Here is a 25,228-nt window from a genome sequence, read left to right as displayed (position 1 = left end):
GCCATTGACGTTTGTTTCGGACAGAAAAAGTCTCCTTAAGTGTCCAGCCTTTTGGCGTCATATTTAGACGCGCTTGGTCGGGACTCTTGGCATCACGTTTTGACGCTCTGGGTCGGGACGTACGTTTAACTGACATGCGGCACAAGAACGGAACAGTTAGGTTTAGGAAAAGATGGTGGGTGGGGTTATAAAATGTACGTTTCAGTGACACGTGGTACAAGAACGGGACATGATCCCGGTCTCATGGGGGAAAGTCCTGTGTTATGTAATCTATCCACCCCCCCAAGCAACCTCCTTACGCAGATTTTCGGTCTTTCATACTACTCGCTACCGTTGTCTCTCTTCATCCTACATGTTACAGCAGGCAGACACCATTCATGACCATTCATCATTCACCCTGTGGTTTCCAAAGCTAAAAATGTCCAGTGTTCCCTAATGCCTCGTGCTGAAACACTACAGCAAGACAGAACATTGATATTGGAGAATGCTATCATAATTAGCTATTATAATATTGCAAGTTGAGACAGTTGTCAAAAATATTATATATTCAATGGCAACTTTCTGTGCTCAGTTGCAGTTTTCAATACTCGGTGCTATGGACAGGTTTTCCTGTGAAAAAGTTTAATACAATGCTGAAATGTAAAACATAATGTAATATAATCATCCAATAGGAACATAGTCTACATCCACGACGTACCACGTCCGGGATTGCTCCGGTGCCACCGGAAATTCCACCGGATTTCATTCTTTTCGGCCGGATGTCCGTCCCCTTCCTCTGTCTCTGTGTTGGCGTTCTAACCTCCGGTGGATTTGTGAGGACTATGGTTAACTGCTCCTCAGATCTCTGCAGGGTAACTCCAGACAGCTAGCTAGACTATCTGTCCAATCGGAGTTTTCTGTTGCACGACTAAAACTACTTTTGAACGTACACATGTTCCACCAAAACAAGTTCCTTCCCGAAGCTATTTTGCAGAGGCACCGTGACTTTAACACCGCCCAAGACAATTGTGATTGGTTTAAGAAATGCCAATAAACCGGAGCACATTTTTCTCCCATCCCGTATAGGGTTGGGCATTGAGAACCGATTCCTACTTGAAATAGTTTCAAAAATGACGATTTCAGTAGAATCGTTTCTTTATTGTAATCATTTGGAATCGTTTAGGGGATTTGGTTTCAAATCTGATCATCGCTTCCCAATTTAACATGCACAAGTTTTGGTTTCCGAAGCGGCCAGGCGCTTGTTGTGTTGCAGCCTTGGAGCACAGTAAGCAGCGCTCTAGTGTGGCTTTATTTTACATTGAAAAAGCCCTGTAAAACTGCAAACCACCACTGAATCAAAATAAAACATTCCTCTTATTTGTGAAATAAGCATCTAACCCGTTTCAACTCCACCACTCAAAGAATCGGAATCGAGAATCGATAAGAAGCGGAATTGAAAGGAAGAATTGGACTTGGAATCAGAATCGTTAAAATCCAAACGATGCCCAACCCTTACCCGTAATGCTGTGTGGAGTAGTCAGACCCTCCTCCGCAGCGCTGTGGAGGAAGGTCTGGCAATGTGAACGAGATTAAACGTTCTGTGATGGACAGCTGTAAATCAAAAGCAAAATGTGACTTCAAACAAGCACCACATTACTGGTGAATCATATTTTTAATATAGAGCTCCTTTCTATTTCTATCACCAAGCTTTAACCTTTAGCTGTGGACATTACTGACACTGTACTGAACATTGTGTGTGTGTTTCTGTAGCATTCCATGCATGGGCTCCTCTCTTCCTTTTCAAAAAAACAGCAAGTATGCATGCTATTTATGAACATGCATTTCATGTAACCTATGGCAACTGGTATTGCAAAGAGAAGTACGGATGCAGAGCCGCCACAGACGTCATACGGTGAACAAAATAGCCTCGCTGTGTGACACGAGAACAACATCGGAGCAGTCACAGCCTTGGAATTTGGGTCTGGGTCTGTTGCGTGACAGCCAGAGAAAGATAAGGGAGAAAATGCTTCACCTTGTCTGTGGCGTTTATCAGCGAGGCCAATCAACTGTGATTAAACCTCAACATTCGAGCGGCAAGGAAGGGAAATGGACCAACATTTCAGCCAAGCTATTATGAGCGCACGTGTGCTCTAAAGGCGCACAGGAGGGAGGAGTGAACCTGCTATCTTGTTTTTCATGCTGAATTTTTAATTTCCTGATCAACGTAGTCTCTGGGGTGAGATTTTGAACTAAACTGGTAACCTGTTTTGCAGTCTGGGGGCCCGGCAAAGATCTGGATCTCCATATGGCTGTATTAACTCCGGGGCAGATGTTTTCGTCCATGGCTGAGAAACTCCGATAAATCAAATGCTGACACTACATCAGGCCGCGCTGTCTGAGAGCGTGAAGAAGTGTTCGTTACAGTGGTGGAGCGATGCTGGACGTGACACCACAGAAATGTAAGAGTTGTCTGGGTTCAGAATATCTGACAGATGGCAATGCAGCACTGCATGGTCTGATTCGTTGCTTTTATCTATTATTCTTAGTAAATCTATACCATATGTTTTCATGAACCTAAAAACAAAGGGTGGGATGAGATTGCATCAATGCATCCTTTTTTTTTAAGTTTGCCTATTAAAGCTTTCACTAAGGAAAAACTAAATACCCACATGTTGTACGCATTTTCTCACAGCTGCTCTGATCAATAATCTACATAGTGACAGTGTGTGTATTTTTTTTGTTTCTGTTCATATGATTACTGGGTTTCAATTTGTCTCAACTTGTTTCTACTTGAATCTTGTTGTATTTCCACCACATCTATGTATATATATATATATATGTGTGTTGTATGCTTGTATACATATGTTTCCGTCTTTGTGAAGCACTTTGGTGCAAACTTGTTGCTTTTAAAGTGCTATATAAATGAAATAAACATAATGTGAAAGGTGTCACTGCATCTGTCTGTTACTGTCCTCGTCCGTTGTCCTAACAAAAGCTGTGATCGACCCTCTGTGTGCTAGCGGCCCATCAGGGGCACACACGGCTGTAGTCAAGTCCACCTTTGTCGAGTACAAGACAAGTCCTAGTCAAGACCGAGTCAATACTGAGACAGAAAAAAAAAAGAATCCTTTTCAAGACCACTGACTTACCTGTTCATAATGTATGTGATGTGACAGATCTTCTATTTTAAGATGATCATCTTGCTTTATTATTTGTAATAATCAAAAAGCAAATGCAGAGTAACACACTATAGGATCAAATTAGGCCAAATTATTTAATTTAAAATATGAAATGGAAATGTTCCAATTTTTGGATCAATAGACCTTTTTCATGGCAGACATGTTGATATGTCCTAGTAGGAAAAGCACAGGTGTATTCAAAACCATTAATGATGGCTGCTTTCCACTAAAGCCCCGTTTACACGAAGGGAAGACGCAAATATTTTCCTGCGGTTTGGCCTCTCATTCACACGAAAACCCTGTTTTTATCACAGAAAACAATTATTTCTAAAAACTCCGGCCAAAGTGGAGATTTTTGAAATCTTCGTTTGCACGTTTGCATGTAAACTGAGACAATCGGAGGTTTAGGCAGCCGAGAGAGAGAAAGACGACGTGATTGGTTGCTGTTGTTGCTATTGTCGGGATTCTGATTGGCTAACGTGGGCTTGAGCTTCTCGTTACACTGCCACCCACAGGTTTGGCATGCTCTTGACAGCATATATAACGAACACTTTTCTGAAAACGGAAAGGTTGAAATGTCCGTTTATCAAAATAGCCGGCCACGTGTAAACGTAGCATTAGGAGAGACCCTGGTATTAAACCATTACTGATGGCTGCATTCCACTTAGGAGAGACCCTGGTATTAAACCATTACTCATGGCTGCATTCCACTTAGGAGAGACCCTGGTATTAAACCATTACTCATGGCTGCATTCCACTTACGAGAGACCCTGGTATCAAACCATTAATTATGGCTGCATTCCACTTAGGAGAGGCCCTGGTATTAAACCATTACTGATGGCTGCATTCCACTTAGGAGAGACCCTGGTATTAAACCATTACTGATGGCTGCAGTTTGCGCACTTAGGAGAGACCGGTATTAAACCATTAATTATGGCTGCATTCCACTTAGGAGAGACCCTGGTATTAAACCATTACTGATGGCTGCATTCCACTTAGGAGAGGCCCTGGTATTAAACCATTACTGATGGCTGCATTCCACTTAGGAGAGGCCCTGGTATTAAACCATTACTGATGGCTGCATTCCACTTAGGAGAGGTCCTGGTATTAAACCATTACTGATGGCTGCATTCCACTTAGGAGAGGCCCTGGTATTAAACCATTAATTATGGCTGCATTCCACTTAGGAGAGACCCTGGTATTAAACCATTACTGATGGCTGCATTCCACCTAGGAGAGGTCCTGGTGTTGTGCATGCTGACTCACTGAAATATCTCACTGGGACACTTGATGGAATCGGGCCATCGTTAAGGTTATCAATTTCAGCTGTGCTTTTCCTACTATGACAAGTCAACATGTCTGCTGTGAAAAAGGTCCATTGCTTGTCCTGAAGAATCCAGAGTACAAAGTGCTCGCTGACATTGTGTCTGTGGCCAAAATGAAAACTATTGATTGGGGTGGCGCAGTCTGTAGGGAGTTGGGTTGGGAAAAGATGGGTTGCTGGTTCAGGTCCAGCTGGCCAAGGGGCTCTTGACCAACACACCAACCCCCCCCCACAACAACAGCCAAGGGTGCCTGTTGCAGTCGCAGCCCCCTCACTCTGACATCTCTCCATTAGTGCATGTATGTGACCAATCTCAATGCCAGTTCTGGATGGATTTTGAATTAAACTAATACCTGTTTTCTGAAGAAGCACGCTTAATTGATGGTTTTGTTTTGAAGGAGGAAGTAGCTTTAGAAAAAAAGCATCTAGTGCTGGACTCGGTCGAGACCAAATAGAATATTTGGCGAGTCCGATGGCCGAGTCCGAGACAAATCCGAGTCCAAGACGAGTCTGGGACAACAGAAAAGCGTCTCGAGTCCAGACTCTGAGACTCAAGTACTACAGACCTTGGGGCATGGGACTAAAAATGTCTTGCAAGACATCATGTACTCTCTCCAAAAATCTTTAATAACAGGGCAGTCCCGGGGAGAATATGGTAATGATCTGCCTTTAAAAGGCCACATTTTCTGCAACAAACTAGAGAGTTCTCACCAAAATTGGATTTCTGAGAAGGCGTAAGAAAATACCATGTCAGGCTTTTCCAACTAAACTCCCTCCAGTTTTGTAAGCTGGTACACTTCCATTGATACCTCCATACTGTATTACTGTCCATTCTTCCTCGGATAAGATTATTCCTCCTTCTATCTCCCCTTCCTTCATCTCTATATTCATTTGAATACATAAGGCTGAGCGCAGTAACCCTTTGTACATACATTAAATAACTTCCCTACCAGTGTTTGAGTTATACGCTTTTCTAAATAATCCCATCAAACCTGTTGTCACCTTTTTAACCTTTTTGTTCCGCATCTGTAAGTTTGGATAGAAGTTGTGTTTTGCTAACAGGATTTTTTCTTTAAGTACAGTACTTGAGTAAATGTACTTTGTTACATTCCACCGCTGATCTTGGGAAAGCTGAGGGGATGTCATTCATAAGAGCAAATAAAGTGCACCTCAGCAGTTTAGGTGAATACTCTCCCATGATGCTCTGCTTTGGTGAGAAGAATTCCCTCAGCCCATGTTTAGTGTGTTAGTACTGTTAAGAACAACGGATTCTACAGTAAAGACACCATTGCACTTGCTTCTGACAGCTGATGCGAAACATGAATCATCACGTTTGAAATTCTGTTTCACTTTAATACCTACTTTTAATCCCAGGTGACGCTGCAGAGCTGATCTTCCTCGTCCAAGTGCTGTTTCTCCTCCCCTGAAGCTTAAACTTTAGATTCCATTTTTGCAACAAAGAAAACATTTCCCAGACGTTTCAAATCCTCCCATAATTCAGACTCGTGCAGACTCCCCGGTGTATCACCCCCTAATGTAACCGTTGCCCAGACAATGCTTTTGCCTATTTATCACCCGTAATGAAGAACCAAAATGCTAAATGGTGATACAAAATGAAAGAAATATAAGAAATGACACGGCGTGATTGATGTTGGATCCTCTGCAAGCTGGCACGCTGGGGAGCAGAATAAATGGACGTCAAAGATTCCCTTCTGGGCAGAAGCACAGAGGGAAGAAATCTAAAGTACTTTAATGTCTCTGTCTCCATTTTTCACTAACATCCAGACACACACACACACACACACACACACACACACACACACACACACACATCTCCTCCGCCTCATCCCACACTCTTTCTCCCTCTCCTGCTCTCTGTAAAGCTTCAGACTTTTATGTCTGTGCTCGTCATTTGATTTGCAAGCCAAATTCATTCCTCTCCCCTTACATTGTGCTGTAGGGACCCCCCCCCCACACACACACACACACACACACACATACAAACGCCACAAGCTGCACATGGAAGTGGCTCCAGTAACGCTGTTGGCAGACATCTGGAAATGCTTTGGCCCTGTGCTGGAGGTCACTGTCTAGACCAATACAGACCATACTTCAACCTCTGCAATGTGACAAGCCTTCATATATCTCGCCGACCTCGGGTACTGTATGGAACATACACACACACACACACACACACACACACACACACACACCCTCCCTCCCATTTACACACCACACACAACCCTTTACCTCCCCCCTCGCTCCTCTCTTTCCTCTCTGCTCATTTCCTACACTCTAAGGATTATCTGTGTATTAACAGTTTTATGCCCGTATGTTTTAACAGAAAATGTCCATAGAATATGATTCTCAGTCGTATTTCTTTTGTTGTTTACATTTTTGAATTGCATACTTTGTACTCCGACAACATCCTCATCATTTTTGGATTATTTTATGTGAGTTTTGTCATTATTCTTCCACCTTTTGACGCTTCTTCCGCTTTTTTCGACGCTTTGGAAGTTTTTTTTTACGTTTTCAGAAGTTTACTAACCAAGCAGCTTTGTATGACAGAATGGTATGTAGTCCTAACAGAAAATGTTCTGTATTTTGTCTGATTCTGTAGATACACAGACATGTTTGTTTTTTTTGATTACAGGGAAAAGTCCGGTTAGTGAGCTGCCAGACGTTTTCTTTATTTGACAGATTTATTTCTTAGAGTGTACCTAACTCATCCTCTGCTCCGATCCCAACCACTACCTCCTCCTCCTTCTTTTTCTTCTTCTTCTTCTTCTATCCCCTGCACCTCTCGGTGTAAGACAGTATTTCTTTTGTCTCTCTGCTCTTAAAGCCACGTGAGGAGGAGCAGTCGCCAACAACTCTCAGGCCAGATCATTTTAGTCGGAGTAAGGACCGAGATCAAACAGAATCCAGAGTTAGTCTCACACCAAGGATGAGACCATTCTGTCACTCAAACACTGCCTATTAAACCAGCTTTCATGTGGTTTTTATTGTGTTTTGTTTTTAGTGAACTAAATATAATATTTAATTACATATGTGTGCAGCATAACATCTTCAGACATGTTTTTATAGACAGTTATATTTTTACATGTACTACTTTTTGTTTACACAACACATTAATCACTTCTATCATTCAGATTTAAAAGTTACGGCTGACTTTTTCTCTTATTGTCATGAAAAATGCAAAACCAGCAATGTTTTAGTGTTTTTAATAGGGTTACACGTATTTAAAAAGGCTCAGTAATTTCCTTTAACACCTGGGCACTGTATATTTAAACAAATGTAACTCAACAGACGGAAGTAGGTTATTTGTTTGGGACTATTTTCAGCCGTGGATTAACACATGTAATGCTGTGGTGAGAATGTATGCCGCCATGTATGGGATGTGTGGGACGGTGTATGTCGGACTAGTTTTCGCATTGCCAGGCCTTCCTCCACAGAGCTGCGGAGGAGGGTCTGGCTAGTTCACACGGCCTTCCTGGATGCGATATTACGAATTATCTACAGTGCCGCATACTGACGAAAATCTCACTTTTCATGCAGTGATTCACACACTACTATTGGGCAGGGGTCCATGCTTACATGTACAGGTCCTATCCCCTGACCAATCCCCTAACATATGTATGTGTGTATATGTGTATGTATGTGTATGTATATGTGTATATATATATATATATATAAATATATATATACACATGACATATATATGTATATTTATTTATTTTATGTATTTACTTTATTTTTCTAGGAGAGACACCAGGGTAGTTGTGGAGTTGACCTTTTATTTAAAGTTTTTAATTTCCCGCTGTCTTTCCTGTCCAGTGGTTTGCTTCCTGGATGGGAGGAAAACGTGCTCTGGTTTATTGGCATTTCTTAAAACCAATCACAATCGTGATTGGTGCTGGATGGAGCCACGGTGCCTCTGCAAAATAGCCTCTGGAAGGAACTTGTTTTGGTGGAACGTGTACGTTCAAAAGTAGTTTTAGTCGTGCAACAGAAAACTCTGATTGGACAGATAGTCTAGCTAATGAGAAAGCTATATGATACATGCAATAAAACAGTCAAAATATTATACGTTTTAAAAATAAAAGGCATGCCCTTGATGTGATTCACATTTTTTCAGCGTGGCCCTTAGTCAAGTTGAGTTTGACGCCCCTGTATTACCGACCACTCTGGTCCACCTTTAGACTCTGGGCCCCTGTCCTGCTTGTCTTTGTCCTTCATGGCTCCCTTCATCGCCTCCCCCCTCCTCCATTTCTCCCCTTCACTCCGCTAAAAGCGAGCAATGTCATATTTTAAGAGGCCGTTTACACTAAGCTATTTATCTGCACACCCTCGGAGGAGCTAGGCAGGGTGGCATCAGAGATTAGCGGGGGGAAGGCAGACATATTTATTTGGCTGTAACAGCGTGTGGGAATCCAGAGCGTTGGCGGCACCGCCCTTCGTCAAAAAACACTGACCTTGTGTAAAGAGAAGTGTGTTCATGTATCAGATATTACCCTTCAGCGCTGACGTCAGCCTGAAAAAGCTCATTCTGTCACATTAGAGCTGGGCGATGTGGAGAAAATGAAATATCATGGCATTTTAGACCAAATACATTGATATTGCAGCGACATCATAGGGTTGACCTTTGGTGCTTTCCCAAATATTTACACAATGAGATTTTTCATGAGCAATCATCAGTTATGTGGATGTAATGACTAAGTGGTTAAAGACAAATAGGCCTTGGCGCCTGGGTCACTCACCTGGTAGAGCGGGCGCCCATATATATAGAGGTTAACTCTTCGATGCAGCGGCCATGGGTTCGACTCCGACCTGCGGCCCTTTGCTGCATGTCATTCCCCCTCTCTCTCCCCTTTCATGTCTTCAGCTGTCCTGTAAAAATAAAGGCCGAAAATGGCCCAAAAATAATCAAAAAAATAAATAAATAACAGATAAATAGGCCTAAAAAATGTTAGAACAGTGTGGTAAATTCTGAAAATTACATCACTTTACTGTAATAACCTGGAAAAGAGAACACTTGTGTCATATTGTGATATCCAAAATCTAAGACGATATCTAGCCTTATATATCGATGTCACATGTAGTTACATGCATCACATTCATGTATTTATTCTACACAAAACACACGTGTCCCATGTAGACAAAGACGGAGAGACAGAGACAGCGTGAGCAATCGAGAGGATGTGAGAGACCTCCAAACTATTTCCCTCAGCTGTTGGTGTAACAGGCATATTTTTCAGGATGTAGCCGCATGTGGGCCCAGGCCCTGTTTGTCCAGGATGACACCCTTCACATCCATTCATCAACGTCACGGCAGACCTCCACTGACCTTGGGTCTCTGCCTGTGTGTGTGTGCGTGTGTGTGTGTGTGTTTGTGTGTGTGTGTGCAGTCTGGATTTACCCTGCAGAGATCTGAGGAGCAGTTAACCATAGTCCTCAGAAATCCACCGGAGTTTAGAACGGCAAAACAAAGAAAGTCCACGGTAACGGATATCGGGCCTAAATGAGTGAAATCTGGCGGAATTTCCATTGGCAACACAGCAATCCCTGAAATGGAACGTCGTGGATTTAGACCAAAGACATAAGACAAGTAGAGTACTAAGATTTATTGGTCTCGCAGGTTACATTTGTTTAGTGTAGTGACATGTAAGGTGTTGTGTATTTGTAACGAGGATGGCTACTGTACTGCGTAATGACGAAGAAAAGACGGAGGGAGACCCAAGGTAGGAAGGATAATAAGTAATAAAAGTAAAACAGTGATGAAAACGGAGGATGTGGGTGAAACTCGTGGCGCCGTAAATTGACAATGTAACAGCTAGATTCCACCAGCCCAAGCAATCGCAGCCACTCAAGAGAACGCTTGTGATTCCACCCGCTCTGCTCCGCTAAACATACGCACCAGGTCTCATTTTGAAGCATTTTTTGGGGGGGTGTTCAACAGCCCGGGCAGGAAGTGGGGGAAGGGTTAGAGTATCTGGTCAATTTTCATAATTAACGCCCTGTGAAGACTCCCGATCATGAATTACATTACATTACATTACAGGTCATTTAGCTGACGCTTTTATCCAAAGCGACTCCAATTAAGTGCTTTCAACCTGGAACGTACAAACTCCGGACAGCAAGAAGTAAGTGCAAGTACATTAGCTTTAAATAAGTAAAACTACAAAGAGCCATATGAAAGTACAGCTTCAAGAAATATATTATTTATTTATTTTTTATTTTTATATTTATCCGAGTTGTAGTTGGAAGAGATGTGGTTTTAGCCTGCGGTGGAAGATGCGTAGGCTTTCGGCCATCCTGATGTCAATGGGGAGCTCATTCCACCATTTAGGAGCCAGGACAGCAACCAGTCAGGATTTTGTTGAGTGATTGGTTGTCCCTCGCTGTGAGGGGGCAGCAAGCAGGTTGGCTGATGCAGAGCGGAGTGGGCGGGTTGGGCTATAGGGTTTGACCATGTCCTGGATGTATGCTGGGGCTGATCTGTTCGTGGCCCTATATGCAAGTACTAGGGTCTTGAAGCGGATGCGGGCAGCAACTGGTAACCAATGAAGAGAATGGAGGAGCGGTGTAGTGTGAGAGAACTTGGGGAGGTTGAAGACAAGTCGAGCTGCTGCATTCTGAATGAGCTGCAGGGGTCGGATGGCACATGCAGGCAGGCCAATCAGGAGGGAGTTGCAGTAGTCTAGACGTGAGATGACTAGAGCCTGAACCAGAACCTGAGCCGCCTACTGCGTTAGAAGGGGACGTATCCTTCTGATGGTAGTGCAAATCAAGCAACAAATCACATCACTACACTGTTTTGACAACTAAACCAAAGCCACAAATCTTTGATCTGTATCGTTCATAACTGGACTTCATGGAAGAAACCATTTACTTTCATGGTTGAAGCTCAAATATCTAGGAAAAATCACCAAAAAAAACAGCAAAACCTGCAAGTCGGTCAGGCAAAACACTTCTCTTCTAATACGCTCCCGGTATTGTATGAAGCATAGACGGGACTGGGGGAATGCTGCGGTAAGGCCCCTTTCCAGCATGCTGGGGACGGAATGGGGGTGGGGGGTTGAAACATAGGGCTCAGGGTTGGCAGCAGGGGGCAGGACAGCAGAGTCCACCCTGACGTACTATGTCAGTCGAACACATTCTCCCTCTCCCATCGCGTAAAATACAGACGCCTGGTCAGGTGCCTTTGGCGTTTGTTATTCACGTCAAAAGTCTCCTTTAGCATCGGGACTCTTGGCGTCACTTTTTGACGTTCTGGGTCGGGACGTACGTTTAACTGACATGCGGACAGTTAGGTTTAGGAAAAGATGGCGGGTGGGGTTATAAAATTTACGTTTCAGTTACACGCGGGAGAACTGGACATGAGCCCCGGTCTCCTGGGGGAAAGTCCTGTGTTGTTTGACCCATCCACCCCCCCCAACCAACGTCCTTATGCAGCATTTCGGTCGTTCATACTACTCGCTAACGTTGCTGCTTTGCCCGGTGCGATCCATACAGACGGTGATTTTTGCGTCGGTATCTGACGCTGACAGACTCTGACCAAGCGTCAGTATTTGGCGAGTTGGGAGTGAGAACGGGTTGAATCATCAATGGATTTTCTTTTTTAAAGGACACAGGCGTTTTTGGGGCGTGTTCTTCTTGTCTTGGGTGGTAATTTAATTTGTAAAAAAAAAAAACATCTGGTGGAAGGATTCAGGCCAGAGAAGTGGACCAATCAATGGCGACGAGAAGAGAAGCATCTCTTAAGTGATGGGTCTTTATCTGCTCATTTAGTCAAGTAAGAGGTAATGACACGGGGATGTTCATCACCTTGAAGGAGGTGTGAACCTGGTCCTGGTCTGGTCCGTGTGATTGAGAGCCAAACATAGCCAGACATTTGTTACTCTAACATCTTAATGATTTCGCCTTTTAAGGCAAACAAGACTGCAAGTCCCTCCAGGTGACCAGGTGACAGATGGCTGGCCCGGGCGGGGGTCCCTCCTTCTGCACGTTATAGATGGACACCTTGTCTGAAACACACACACACACACACACACAGTCACACACACAAGGAGAAAAAGGCAATTAGGGCCAGTACGGAAGGGAAAAAAAGCTTGATGATGATAGAGTTTTAAGTTCCACGACTTGTCCTGAACATTCCCCTGCTCAAAGAGACACGCTGAGTTTTTTTCCAAGGGCAAACATAAGGAAGATGAATTAGACGGACTTATGCATATCACCAGAAATCAGTTCATTTAAAGGATATGGGGCATTTGATTCTACATGTATATACTGTAGGTCATAGACACACATGCTTCAAATATATGGATATATGTCCACAAAAAGCTTACGACACCAAATGATAAAGCCATTATTCCATGAGAAGAAAAAAAAAACAGCTGCTTGTAAGATCCTGGACAAAAAATGATATGACATATGATCGTGTATGTCAGCAGGAAAAGACTCCAGCAGAGGCCTGGGAGTTCAGTGATAACGGGGGACACAGCAAGCTGATCTTTGGCTGCATCTCTGCTGAACCAACATCTAATGCCGACATCTTCAGAGTTACTGCGTAGTTGCTTTTTTAAAAATTGTTTTCAAAAATTCTAAATAATATAACATGAATCGAACATATTACAGGAAAATATAAATGTATAAATCAGCCTATTTGTGAAAAAAAACAACCTCTGATGATAGGCTAACTGGCCTATAGGTAAGGGAGTCACTAAGGTAGCCATCTACAGATCCAGTTCATCCTAACGATTCACTGGGCCACATGCGAATGGGGGTGGTAGTAACTCAGTCAGTAGGGAGTTGGTCTGGGAACAAGTCCCCATACGGACTGGTGGACTGGTAGCTGGAGACGTGCCAGTTCACCCCCCGGACACTGCCAAGGTGCTCTTGAGCAAGGTACCGAACCCCCAACTGCTCAGGGCACCTTTCCATGGGCAGCTCCCTCACTCTGACATCTCTCCATTTAGTGCATGTATAGATAGCATGTGTGTGTAATTCAGGCCTGTGTGTAATAACAACAGAGTGAAAAACATTGTAATTTCCCCTTGCAGGATTAATAAAATATACATTATTATTACATTATGTATGTTTAACATTTAAACTTTTTATCAAATCATGCCAACAATTATTTTTATAGCTTAGTAAACTATGCACTTAAAAGGTACTGTATAAAGGCTTTGGGCGGCCAACACGTTATTGTTGGCCAAGTTTAATATGCAACTTAGTTTTATACAATATATGTAGTAGGGGGGCCCTGATCTGTCTCTCTATAAAACAGGACAGGGCAGTGGTATCAATCTGAACATCTAATGGTTAACAAGCAAATAAACATTTTTTCCCAACATGTTGAACAATTTTTTGTGAGTTATCTCAAAGAGCAGTGCCTTTTCTGCTAAATCTAACTGTATTCAAGCTGTTCTTCTAGATATTATGTCATACTAAATTGATGTTTCCGATTCATTTTGGAAGAAATGACTTTTTGGAACCAGAACCACGACCACAAACCTTAACAAAGTAACCATGTTACTACAAGTTGGACATATCCAATTGCATTGCAATATCGGATATTGTTCAAAAAACACATAAAAAATACATTGTACACACTGACTGTTGGGCATATAACATTTTGCAACTTTGCACGTTTAGCAAAAACGATTTTTAGTTCTTGTATAAAAAAAACTTAATTTAGGGGGCATTGCATTTCAAGTGTATTTGCTGTTGCAAATTAGAAGTACATGAAGGTACGCTCTGTGAGATAGGCCTGAACCATTTACTGTGAAAGGTCAATTACTTGACACAAAGAATTTAAGAAGAGTTTAAGAATGTAAAGGGTAACCCATTTTTGTCAATCTGGACCCTATTTTCCTGTGTTTTTGATTCTAAGTGAATGATGGGAGCAACAATCTTTGACATTGGTCCAGTATTAAGCGTGAATGCTGGAACCAGCAGCCACAGACCGGGCTGCAATGTGATCCTATGGGGCAAATATGCATCGTCAATTTGGTCCACTAAAAGTGCTCGTTTTGCCACTGACAGGCTCGGAAAGGATCCCTTCAGAGATAGACCTTTAAAACCTCTTTAGGACCTTTCTGTTTAACCAGAAACAGCTCTGAGGTCGCTAGCGCTAAACCCACCAGACTCCATTTAAAAAGCAATACTTTTAGCATGGATAGAGCCAGCATATTTTCACATGTAAATCGGTAAACTATGTGTTTATTTCAACCAAAACTAGATTTGTGATGGTTGGAAAAGTGGAAATACGACCCAGAACATCTTTTCATAGTTTTATTTAGTTTTTGTCAACTTTGAATGAAGTGTATTTTACGATGCTAAAATGACTGGTTATTTACATGGAGTCTGGTGGGTTTAGCGAACGCAATTTCGCAGATGTTTTTAGGTTTAAAAAAAGGATCTTACTCTTTAACAGAAAGGTCAACCTCCTTAGAAATCCTTTTCATAATGTTGTCAGACAACCTGAAATATTAATCTGAGCCTGTCAGTGACAAAACAATCACTTTTGTGAACGTAAAAACAAGCTTGACAATTGTCCTATTAATTGTAGCTTGTTTCTCCGCTGCAGACTGCAGCGATCTCGCTTAATACAGGACCAATGTCAAAGATTGTTGTTCCCATCAGTCACTTAGACACAAAAACATAGGAAGATAGGGACCAGGTTAAAAAAAAACAGTAGTTACCCTTTAAGAATTGAATTAGTGAAAAAGAGATGCATTGGTTACATTTTTCTTGTGCATGATTCATGAGTATTCCCTTCATTTATCTTACAATATCTTGGTAGCATTTTCAGCAGTGCTCACAGAAACAAGCTCTGAGTTAACTCTGTGGCCTCACGGGCTTCTAGTGCCCATCAGAAAACTGAAATGGAAAGGACTAGAATTCAAAGTGCCAAAAGTTTGCTTTGTTCAATTAAATTAGAGATCCTGATTATTTTTGATAATCAAAACGTCTCTTGAAGAGGCTAGCGTGGATGTTTTCATCAGTGTGCTGTCCTATGAGAGCATCTCTCTCCTTCTCCTTCCCGCTCCTCTCATCTCTCCGGGTTTCTGTGTGGAATTGAGAGCCATTTGACAGACGCATTGGATGAGCCTGAGCCTGATAGATTAAGTGGGAGCCCACAAAAGAAAATCAAAATATTTGTATCTTGTAAATCTTGATCTTGATTGTCTTTTAATCTAGAAAGTGTATCAGAAAAACCTTTGTGTTGATTTTGAAGAATGTAGAAAGTTTGTTTAAACAATCAAAAATGTCATCAAATAAAACCCCAGAAAATCAAGTTCAACAAAAGCTTCACTTTGCCGAGAAAAGTTGTAAGTCAAGAGGAGGGAAATGAAATGCTTTTGGCAAGTTTTGAGCCCCCCGGGGGTGTAAATCACGCTGGTGCTGACCTGTATATTAGCTCTTTATGCCGTGTTTACGACCGTAGACAAATCAGTTAGCCCGCAGGATATTTACACCCGGTCCCTGACAGCCTTTCTTAGCTTCAGTGGTGCTTAAGATCACTGCGGGACAGCATGATGGTTAACCCTTCTCGCCCCACCCCGACTCACCCCCCAGTACATACACACACACACACACACACACACACACACACACACACACACACACACACACACACACACACACACACACACACACACACACTCTCCCAGGGTCCAGTTATTTATGGTATGAGTGTACAGCCACCTTCCGTCCAATTAAAGCTGAGTGCTGGCTTTGTGCAACCCCCTGTTCATCATGTCCCTCACAGGGGCTGTTGGGAGGAGGGAAGATGGGGTGGTGGTGGGGGCTGGGGGGATGGGGGGGTGAATGTACTCTAACTTTCCCTCTGACCTGCTCTCTGGGGGTCTGGAGAGTCTGGGTTTAAGGGAAATGCCACTGGATTTTATCCTTCAAATATATTATTCCCATAACAGTGCAATTTGTAGAGTCTGAAGGCAAAGGGAAAATCAGGCCGATGCATTATTCTCCTACAGCAGGTATTGATCCAGAGAAGGTTCTGTATGGATATAACAATATACAATAATACAATATTCCAAAAAAGATAATGAAAACACTCCACCAACAGTACTGGATGGGAGCAATTAGAGCTACTACTAACACTACTACTACTACTAATACTAATACTATTAATAATAATAATAATAATAATAATAATAATAATAATAATAATAATAATAATAATAATAACTTAATATACTTAATATATACTTAAGATGAAGGTACTTGAGTTTTATTTTATTGTATGGTCTTGCATATCGTAGTTACTGTGTCATCTTGATTTTTTTCTGGATGGGTGGTGATGACGAAATTATATTTTTTGTGTGTTGTGTTAGGGTGAGCCTGTTGTGTCAGCCTGTTGTGTCAGCCTGTTGGGTGAGCCTGTCAACGGCTGTTTCCAAGATGAAGAAGTTTTCCTTTGGGCCAACATGGATGAGAAGTCCTACATGACATTGTATGGTTTACGGTTACTCTCAAATGTATCATCTGGTGTTAACCGTGTTTTGATGGAAGCTACAGTAACTAGAGGGGTCAAAGGTTATATGACGGCCACCAAACGAAACGTCCTGTGTCACTGATTAAAATGACTTCTCTGGGTTTGAACATTGTCCGAAACATTCGGGATAACGTAAGAACACAGTATATATATAGTTCACATTTTAATGCAGACATATTACATATTATGGGCCCTATCTTGCACTCAGCACAATTGCCTTTGTACACCGATGCATGTATCATTCCTATTTTGCACCCGACGCACAGCGGAATTTTCCCTCCACAGACGCATGTCGGTAAATTAGGGAATGTATTTGCGCTCCCGGGGGCGGTTCAGCGAAAAGAGGAGGCGTGTTCCGGCGCAAACGTTATGTGGTCCTATTTTGCAGTTTCAGAAAACAATTCCGCCACTGACCAGGAAAAACCTGGTCTAAAGTCAGTGCTGCTAGTCTAAAGTCAGTAGCGCGTTATTCAGATGCTATTTTAGGGGCGCATGCTTGGCCATAATGTAGCGTGTACACAACGCGCATACACTTCTCTCATCTACAGCAGTTCCCATTTTTGAAAACCATACATAATTACAAAGAAAAATATTACTGAAAATGCGCTTCATGTGTTTGGATAGGTCAGGAGGCATTTTACAGTACAGTCCTCAAAAAGTCCCAGCATTCTTTGTGGCTTGTTGTGTTTTACACATTTCCATGAATCATGGATGTGTTGATGACATAAATGAGGAAATATTAGAGGACTTAAGGAGACATGATGTTGAACTACGGAGGGATTGGACACTCCGGCGGAATCTGGTCCGGGAGTAATGCGCGATGCGCTCCTGGTGGAGCGGGTGGACGGAGATGGAGTGGGGGGGGGAGGAAGGGGCACAACAGGTGCAGGTGGTGCGTTTGGAGGCCCACGCTCCATGGCTGCAGAATCCTCTCCAGACTTGAGGAGATGCGCCCGAGAGGAGCAGCAACATCACCACCCGGTCAAGACGGGCATTTATTACTTTGCCGCATCCTGGACAGCTCCCGCTGGCGTGCGCCAGGAAAATCCGCCGTCATAATAGCAATCCGCCATGGAACAAGCGCCCTGCTCTTAAAGGGAATGAGAGATGACGCTCTGATTGGTTATTTTCACGTTACGCCCAAACCACACCTAGCTACTTCAGACCAACCCATTTTAGATTTGCGTCGGGCGCAAGAGTCATTTATCCCGCCGGTATCATAGCAACAGCGCCCAAGATTCACCCACAAAGCTACTTGCGTTTCGCGTTTCATACTTGCGTTTCAGATCGTTAAAATAGGGCCCTATATCTTATAAGTGCTCAGACAGAAAATGGAGATTTCAACAATCCCATAAGAACCAAGCAAACTCTATCTGCTGATGATGGTCATCTGATATGACTGAAAGCTCCAGAAGAGCTACTAAATGGACCTTGTGATGTGATTGTTTTGTTCTAAATGTTCTTACAGTCTGTAAAATCCATGGAAAAGACCAAAACCAACAATGCCTGACTTCATCTTTCAATACTTTATGACTGAAGACGTGGATCTTTAAAAACAGATCCCAACTACACTCAAAAAAATGATTCAAGGCCTTAGAGGTGACACATTAAAATATAATTTGCTTTATTTAAATATATCTATTTAAGATCATATGTATATATATTTAAGTGGTTTAACTAAAAATATATTAATAGCTCCACCTATGAGATTGATTTACGTTAGATCGCCTAAAAAAAGTCTCATACGGGACCGCCCTTTGCGCATGTGCGAGACAGCGTGCCCTTTGCGCATGTGCGAGACTGTGCGCGCTCTTTCCGCCTATTTCTGGCTGCAACCATCTCCAACGCCAAATTTGGAGGACGCTGCAAAAATAAAAAAGGGGAAAATCCACTACTTGGTAAGTGTTCATTTTCTGTAGTAGATTAGAAAGTATCTAACTGTCACATAACGTTAATTCTGTAATACTGACCGAAATGTGTGCAACAGAGCTGAATTTCACTCTTCAGAGTTGAAGGGAGTTGGCTGGCTAACGTTAACTTTTGGGCTAGCTAGCGAGTGCTAATTTTAGACTTAACGTTACTGTTTATTGACAGCGTTAGATGCCACATTGACTCTTTGGTTAACTTATTTGTTGCTCTTCGTTAGCGCAATATTGGACCGGGCAAAACTGGCCTGTAGACAAAGTGTGTGTGTGTGTGTGTGTGTGTGTGTGTGTGTGGTGTGTGTGGTGTGTGGTGTGTGGTGTGTGTGTGTGTGTGTGTGTGTGTGTGTGGTGTGTGTGTGCGTGTGCGTGTGTGTGCGTGTGTGTGTGTGCGTGTGTGTGTGTGTGTGTGTGTGTGTGTGTGTGTGTGTGTGTGTGTGTGTGTGTGTGTGCGCGCGCGTGATGGCGGCGACGACAACCATTTATCCGCCCGGGCTGCACTGGGCAGCTGCGTATTTTCTGGCGTGTCATAGGGGTATGTGGCTCGGTAGGTGCAGTTAAGCCGCCTACAGTTCATCCCATGGATGTATTAAGAGAACGCGGTAAACCTGCTCTACGCTGTGTGTGTCTTAAGTTTCCTATGGGGAGAGCTGTGCAGATATCTTTGATGAAGCGCTAACTTTTGTGTCTTGCACCACTCAGAACTGCCGCCAAGCGCTGCGCTTAAAGTTAAAATTATTTCAACTTTGACCTCGTTGGTGTTGACCTTTTTAAAGGCGCAATGATGAGCTATAACGTTACTTGCTCTGTGCTTTGCCTCTGTGCTGATGGGCAGGCGTTTGGAGCAGAAGCAAAGTTTAGCTGTGAAATTGTTAGTCTGTCAGTAGGCTTACATTCAAAATGATTGTATTAATTTAACAATTTTGGCATATTCCACAATATTTAGTGTTAACAGTTTATTCTATTTTTATTATCATATTCTCCCGATTCCATCTGAGTTTTCTACATCACAGAAATCATAGGGCCGTATTGTAGGTTGAAGGTGTATGTAGGTGTGCACTAAATGTGTTTGACTATAATTAATAATTACTTTTATTTTGATATTTTCTCCATTGCTCACACCTCTAATATATGTATCTCATCTTTTTGCAGTTTAAGTTGTAAAGCAGCTTGTGGCAACCTCCTAGGGATGGTAAGTAAAATATTACTTGCTCAATGCTAGCACAAGCTGATTGGCATCATTGTAATTTGTTCAATGTGATATGTGCTAATTCTCTTTATTCTCCTTTTTTATTCTCCTCTTCAAGAGCAAAGGAGGAGTGAAGGGGCAGAGGATTAAGGAAGTCCTGTCTATCACAGATTTGGTTAGTTGAAATTCATATAATGTACCTTTTTTTGGTTTATTGGTGGTTATTGTAAGGTTTTCTTGTCCATAGATGCTTATTTAAAGGTACTCTAAGCAATGTCACACGTTTTTTAGGCTACAAATTTTTTTTGTCACATTTAGTAAACATCTCACTATCCGCTAGCTGCCTGTCCCCGGAACACACTGTTTGGACCACAAAAATATAACAAACCGTGTTCCAGCGTTCAGCCAATAATACGGCAAGAATGATTTGCTTGATTTGCAAGCACAGAAGGTGGATACAGGATGAGGAGGAGCGAGCTAGTCTTTGTTTTGTTTGAAAATACTGCGAACATCAACAAGAATAACGTCACCCAACATCGCTTTAGAGCACCTTTTTAATACGTTTTGTTTTTACTTGTATAGTGCTTTTATCCAAATACTATGTTATTTCATTCACACCAATGGCTATGTAAAACATGCAAGACAACTACAAACTTGCTTGCCGGGGCATTTAGGGGTTAGGCGTCCCTGTTTAGACTGAAATGACCCTCCAGAGGCCTGTACCTACGGCAAGATCAACTTGTCCTGGATCTCTTTCAGTAATCCGGCTTCACCAAACCTAACAACCGCGGCGGTCCTGCATAACCTGTACCCTACGACGCCGGTTATCAACTAGTTCAGTCAACTCAGGGTTTCCCATTCCAGCGGGACCGCGCTGCCATATAAAGAGAGGCGGTGTTTGCACACCGACCAATCGCGCAAACATCTACCAGAGCCGCATGTTATATATAAGAAAATATAAATAAAAATATAATATAATTCTCCATAAATATGAAGAACACAGACACGGTTTTACAGGGAAAACGCACATACAGTCACTGCTTCCTAAAACAGGAAGGAAAGCAGGTATAAAGAATAAATAAATAGCCGACGCTGTAGATGTTTAAATCACAACGCTTATTAATATCACTTCCTCATCAGTCAGGAAGATCTGACCATAATTACACTTGTGCTTTCCATAAACTGTTGTTGCTTTAGCCTGTTATTTCAGTTGCAACCCTGGCAGTGGGAAGGCGATCGTGAGAGCAAATAAAAAATATAAAAACATAATTCAAACCGATGTGTACATTGGCTACCCGCGGCGCAAGAAGCTGATATGTAATTCCCTCCCATTAAAATATATAGGCTATATTTCATAAAAATACCCATGTTAACGGGGTTGTTGGTCTCTCAATGTTTTAACTTTTATGAGCACACCCTCTCTCCCCCCCTCTCCCCCCCTCTCCCCTCTCTCTGCACCGAGCTCCGCCTGATCTTCTTTAAAGAACGGACGCCGTTATCAATCGACCTATTGATTGTCGTAGGCGGTGCTTTTACACCGGTTGATCTCTGATCTCCAACTTAACCTGCTCCTGACTAGGTTAGGTGTTCAGCATGAGTTACCACGGCGATTGAACCCGATAACAACTGATCCACCTTCGGTACAGAAAATCCTGGGTTGAGCCTTAAGTTAGCTCGTTAACGCCAAATCCTGCTTCCGTAGTACAGGCCTCTGATCTTTAGACAACCAGCTCCTTCCCGGTGCCACCGTAACAACCACATTTGACTAAATTGTTTTTTTTTACCCCTGCTTCAGTGTGACAACATCAACACCAGGAGGGAGTGTATCCTGAGAGGCCTCATCATCTACCTCAATGAAGATCCAGACACCTTCTTCAAAGAATATCTGGTAAATTCATCAATATGTTTGTCATGTAGTGTTGAACAGTTACTCCCTCTTACTTCTTCCATGGCGCTTCATTTATAATGACAAAGCCCTATGGTGCACCATTCCCACCAACAATATTGTAGGCGATGGGAAATTTGATATACGCACAAGCAATTAGTGTATTTTTGGTTGTGTTGAGAACTGTGCATGAAGTCCACTTCTCAAGTTTAATTTCTTATTTGTGTGTGTGTGTGTTTTATCCATCGCCTGTGGAGCCCTGCATCACTGTGTCTGTCCCCCTATTTGTGGTGTTTTCTCTGTTTGTGGTATTCAGGCACTTGCGACTGAGGATGCAGAAAGGGACTCTAGCAACCACAGTCGCGGGGATTTATGTGATCCAAGAGAGATGGGGATCAGGAGCCTGAGGACATTTGTGTTGTGATTGAAGGCATCAAAGTCCTGAGCAACTTGGGCAGTGTCATCATGGGCGCGTCCATGCTTTTTGGGCTCATTTGCCCTTGATCTGAGTTTTCCAGACAACCTCAAATACACCTGAAGTTTTTCCAGAAGATCATAATGAATTTGGATGGGCACAAGCTGAATGCAAAGATACAACAGCTGAAAATCAAGTTGTTTGCATAGAACTAAACCACGTGACAATCTACCTTGATGGAGGGTTTAAGACTGAGATTACTTGGGCTTGGACAAGTGTTTACACCCAGAAAGTTTGGCCATTTCACCTCTCCATCATAATTTGTTGACTCTACCTCCTTTTATAAAATATTGTGAATGTTTTGTGATCTTTTTTTCTATTTTTTTTTTCTTTTGCTAGTCTTAATAGTGGTCCACAATATTTTTTTCTGTTACCAGCTATGATAACACACCAATCACCAATGGTAGTTCAAGGCAAGCAATTACAATACTTATCCAATACAGAGTTTTGCCAGTGCATTCTATACAGCTACGCGCAGGGTGTCAAACTCAACTTCACTAAGGGCCAAACTGGAAAATGAGAATTGCATTAAGGGCCAACATGTATAGTTTATTGACATGCTTTTATTATTTTACATTTATATACTTGTGTTTTATCTAGTAAAAAAGTGAATATGTTGATATTTTTGTTTGTTTAAAGATGCCCTCCAGACATTAGTATTAAGATGCATACAAATTTGCTTGGAACAATAATTTCTGCCTTGTTTTTTATTTCATTTTTTTTTAATTCAGAAAAAGTATACTTTTCACATGTAAAACCTTTTAAAGGGCAATTTACTCCTACCTCATTAGAATTTCCAAAATCTATGAATTTGCACATTTATAAAGTCTTCCTGCTGGATGCAAGATGTCCAGAGGTGCAGTAACATGCACATGTTATTGCATCTGTTACATGCATGCAGTACTGCACACCCATGTTCAGTGTATGTGCACTTTACAGCTTCAAGTTTCTACATCACATTAATATTAATTGAATACTGGATCAGACTTGAATTCCAAATTAGTTGCGATATCACAAATCATGCCAGTAGGCCTGCCCCTTTAAAACTGGATTTTCACTGAGCTTGGAGAAAATTTCCATTTTTGGCAGATGAATGTGAAAACAGACTTTTGTGTCTCAAACTCGAAGTAGAATAGATGACACTTCAGTGATCCACACAAGGGAAGTTCACATTATCGCAGCTATGTTTCGTGAGCTGTGGTAATATGTGAATGTCCCTTGTAGGGATCAATAAAGTTCATTCTATTTTACATCACAAAAACATTTTTGAGTGGAGGGGCTCTTTAGTAAAAGATGTTCAAATCTTAATTTATTTCAATAAAAAAGCGTCAATCAGGTTTGTCTCGTGAATGTTAATGGGGGATCAAATTAATTAAATTTATATATTTAATAATTTCCTTTCCAATAATTATATACATTTTGAGTTGGACAAATGTAAATCAATTTCATTTAGCTAATGTAATTATTTCATTTCAGCTGAATTTGATAAAAATTCATTAAGCTAACTCAATGACATACTGTTGTATCTATTTGATAAAAATAATGTAGGCTCACTCATTTATATTCTGTTGTATCTATTTGATCTAAATGAGTTAGGCTAACTGATTTACATTCTGTTAAATGGATCTACTTAGTTTGAGTTGGGGCTACATATATTTATTGGATGGAAATCCTGCCCACAATTTAATTGAGTTCATCCAATGAGTTATTTTTTTGAGTGTATATTGAAAAGGCAGAGCCATTTCCTGAAAATGTTTAGTAAACATACCTCAAACAGAAGAAAGTAGTGCATTTATTAGGGGTTTTCAGCAGCAGATTATTACACATTTGAACATGTCGACCCCTCTCTCTTGCTTCTATTGGAAATGTACGTAAGCGGCCAATAACAAACAGATGGAGTAAATGACCCATGCAAAGACCTTCTGCTTTAATCCCATTGGTTTGGTTTTTATACAGACAATGATATTAGCAGATGTTTTTGTCCTGTACAGTACGGGTCTATCGGCTCTATTTGTACACCTTTGTGAAGCCAGCTTATATACACATGCAAGCAAATTTTTTTACATTATGTCATTAAGTGCATCATCAAATACACATTATGTAAATTCTCCATTAATATAGGCTTTTATATGCATTCAGATGTGAATTTAATGCTTCAGAGACACAAGCCTCTCCGGCAAAAACAAACCCATGTAAAGACAGCAGGACGGAGTAAAGAGCCGCAAGTGAGTTGGCTCACTGACAACTAAATGTAGTCAATGGTATGGTTTACATTTTGAACTACCTTGTAATCTGCAAGTCCCTTTATCATTTCAAGTGTTAATCGTAACAAACATTTTGTTAGAAATGACAATTTCATTTTGAAGCAGCAGTGCGTCAGTTTGTAAGGAACTGGATTGCCACTTTGGGTAGCTCTGATACAGCATAGCACTTATTCAAGCTTGGAGGAGCATATCATATGTCCACTTGATCAGGAAGTGCCTTCACTGAAACCTTAACATTCACAGTATCCCATTCTTTCTGGTTTCTCTTCAACATGCGCCCTCCATCCCCGAGACTCTCTCACTATGTAGAGAACAATTGCCCCTTTGTGTGGAGAAGACAGGCGTTTTTTAGGTGAACACAGCCAGTCAACCTTCAGACCATTATAAAATCAGCATGCTGTCTGCTTTATGCTTTAGCAACCGGAAATCCACATAAACAATGCAAGGCCTACCTCACCCTGATGGCCCGTTATGTACAACTGACAAAA

The sequence above is a fragment of the Perca fluviatilis genome, chromosome 12 (assembly GCF_010015445.1).
Source record: "Perca fluviatilis chromosome 12, GENO_Pfluv_1.0, whole genome shotgun sequence".
NCBI classification, from domain to species: Eukaryota; Metazoa; Chordata; class Actinopteri; order Perciformes; family Percidae; genus Perca; species Perca fluviatilis.
This window is presented reverse-complemented; position numbering follows the sequence as displayed.